At 54.6% G+C, this 2955-nt stretch overlaps 1 protein-coding gene across 1 annotated transcript in view; it reads right to left on the bottom strand.

Annotated features, from left to right (window-relative positions):
* LOC144383731 (partitioning defective 6 homolog alpha-like) overlaps window positions 1-2621 on the bottom strand; it is a 19968-nt gene extending 17347 nt beyond the window's left edge. The window contains exon 1 of the mRNA XM_078082605.1: window positions 2251-2621. The gene's annotated coding sequence lies outside the window, so the exon portion shown is untranslated. The remainder of the gene's footprint in view (window positions 1-2250) is intronic.
* Window positions 2622-2955: the final 334 nt, after the last annotated feature.

Here is a 2955-nt window from a genome sequence, read left to right as displayed (position 1 = left end):
TAACCCGCCGTCGGGTCGAAGGCCTGACTGTGGCCGTACCAGAAAACATCGATAACACGACAAATATTGTGAAAATGTTACTCGTGGTTTGCGTTCAGTTACATTATGATGAGTTAGCTGAATGATAACTGGGATGCGTTCAAGTGTAACCTTGTGAAACGGGATAAGGAACAAATCTCAGCCGACTGGAACACGGCATAACCAGTCAGTGGTGCGACCTTTGACCTGTGGTCCGGGGTTATGGGAAAGGTGCCAGCAGAAGGTGTGATGGGTTTGTCCTCTGCAGGTGATACGTCGGTCATCACCTACACCTGTTCCAGCGGGTGGAGCAGAGCGGTGACACCGCGGTACACGTTAGTGGTGTTAGAGGGTTGATTGCAGCACGCAGGGAACATTTTTTCTTGGGCCGTGATCTAATTACAACACTGGAAATATTCCACTCTAGTTAAACGGATTAATAAAAAAGGGAAAAGCTGGTTCATGCAATTATGTAAATGGCTTAACAGGAACACAAGCAAAGCATTATTATTCGTACAGTGGAAGCGGGTTCAGGCTCTGATGAAAAACATGGTTATGAATCACTGGTGTGTTATTTATTTTGCAGGAACAACGCTCACTAATCACCAGTTGTACCGTAAGTGAGCGAGAGTTAGCCAGGGAGGCTAACGTCCATTCTGCTGCCCCCGCCAGATGTTTGCCTGAATTTAACATAATTAAAAGAGAAAATAAAAAAATAGTAACATGAAGCAACAAGAAGCAACTCTGTTGCTACATGAAAACAACCAGAGACCCGAGAGGCACCAAGAGGAGCCGAGTCCGTTTGGAGGTCTGACGTGAGTTACGTTCCATCAGAAAACTATTTATTTATTTATTAATTAATCCTCTGGTGGCAACAGCACCAACAAGCTAACAAGCTAACCCGCTAACTCGCCGGCCAGTGGCGAGCGTCGAACAGCTGCTCGGGCAGCCGCGGGCCCTTTTCGGGGTCAATGGTTGTCCCGGGACGCGGGTGCTCGGCCGCGCGGTGCAGCTCTATCTCACCTGGGCGCACACGTCACACGAGCTGCCCCGTCGCTCAGCAACACGCACGGCTGCTTAGCGTTACCTCCCTCCTGCACAGCGTCTGCTCATCCACCAGAGGACTGCATCCATGCATATTCCCACCTCTGTTTCTGTTGACATGCATCCATCGGCAAACCGCTCAGCCTGCACACGGGGTCGCTGGGGGGGGCCGGAGTTGGTCGTGTCTACTATGGTCAGTAAGATGGTTGATCATCGACATCTCTAGTGGGTTTCAACGTAAATGTCTTCTTTTCCAGACAGTTTGTCATCCAGCGGACAGATGTGCAGAGTTGTTTTAGCACACGTTTGCCACACATGTTGGCGTGTTGGCTCGATGACGGAGTGGGGGTCTGAGTGGGGGTCTGAGTGGGGGTCTGTGTGGGGGTCTGAGTGGGGGTCTGAGTGGGGGTCTGAGTGGGGGTCTGTGTGGGGGTCTGAGTGGGCCGCGTGTCCCATAATAACATAATTCCCTTCAAATCCTTAAACTCTGCCCTTTGGATTGTAATCCTTCAAATGTTGAAATACTTTCAATAGATTATTTCACAGTTTCACAAACAGTGCTGCTGTGGTTCCTGATGCCCACCTGGGTTCTGGTACCGAGGTCCAATTGGAACTTAATGTCACACCGCGGACGACGCTCCCACCTGAACACGGTTTTCATTGTTAGCATGTTTTGAATGTTACGTATGATCCTTAACATGCAAAGCTGCATCTGGCTGCACCACTTAGCTTCCGTATGAAAAGTAAAACACTGAAGACTTTAACAAGTAGTAACTCCACCAGGGACCATGTAGCCTCAACGTGTGCTGCTACAGCGATACAGGACTGCAGCCCCTCCCTCCCCGGGGGGACGAGCAGCCCTCCCCGGGGGGACGAGCAGCCCTCCCCGGGGGGACGAGCAGCCCCCCCCCCGGGCGGACATGAAGCACGACGGAGGCTGAATGTCACCGTCGCTGTAAACGGATCCGTCGCCCCGGTGACCGTCGGTTGGGCCGCTAAGCACCGATTCATTTACCCCCCCCCCACCCCCCCCCCCTTAACCCGCTTCATAAACCCCCATCGCGCGGGCAGAGACGTCGCGTATCTCATCCGAAGGTTGCGTCCACGTCGTCGGCTATTTGCGGAAGTCTCTCCGCTCCCATCGTACCCGCCGTGAACGACCCCCCCGCCCGGTACCGCGACACTCACTTTGCTCTTCACCTCCACCACGCTGTCGGTGAGTCTGAACGACGTCCGCTGCTGCGGCGGCCGTGACATCCCGCTCCCCGGTCGGCCGCTCGGACGAGGCGCTGCGGATAAAAAAACCATCCACCGCAACTGCGGTTCTTGTTGTTTCCCGTCTTCGGTCCAAACGGAGACCCGCGTTCAGAGCGCAAGCCCCCGCTGTCTGTCGGTTCTCCCTCCCGGTGAACGGAGACGCGCGAGCGCCGCTGCGGTCGGTCCGTGTCTCGTCTGCGGCTCCGCGCGCTCACGTCACGGAGGATAAAAGAAAACAAACCGGTCGATCCAGGGTGGGACGTGCAGGTGACCCGCGCTGCTCCTCCTCCCCCCTCCTCTGACCCGGCGGCGCTGGAGGACACGGGGAGGGGGGCGGGGCGTACAGCGCGCCGGTGATGACGCGCCAACATGGCGGCTGGTTGGCCGGCGTTGCTGCTATGACGCTGCTCCCACGTGACCTTTGACACGCGGGGATGGAACGTGACGTCACTTGAGACGCGGTGAAGGTAAATAATAAATAAATAATTTAATAAATAATTTAAATAACGCACAAGAAGACAGATGGCATCTTCCTCAGGTGGCTGTGAGCTTCACTGGGATGGGATGTGGGCACCTGGTTGGTTCACCAAGGGGTCGCTGGTCCTGATGATCCGCTCTTTTTAAAGCAAGCGACCG

The sequence above is a fragment of the Gasterosteus aculeatus genome, chromosome X (genome assembly GCF_964276395.1).
Source record: "Gasterosteus aculeatus chromosome X, fGasAcu3.hap1.1, whole genome shotgun sequence".
In the NCBI taxonomy this organism is placed as follows: Eukaryota; Metazoa; Chordata; class Actinopteri; order Perciformes; family Gasterosteidae; genus Gasterosteus; species Gasterosteus aculeatus.
Note: the sequence above shows the minus strand (reverse complement) of the source record. Positions and strands in the feature narration are given on the sequence as shown.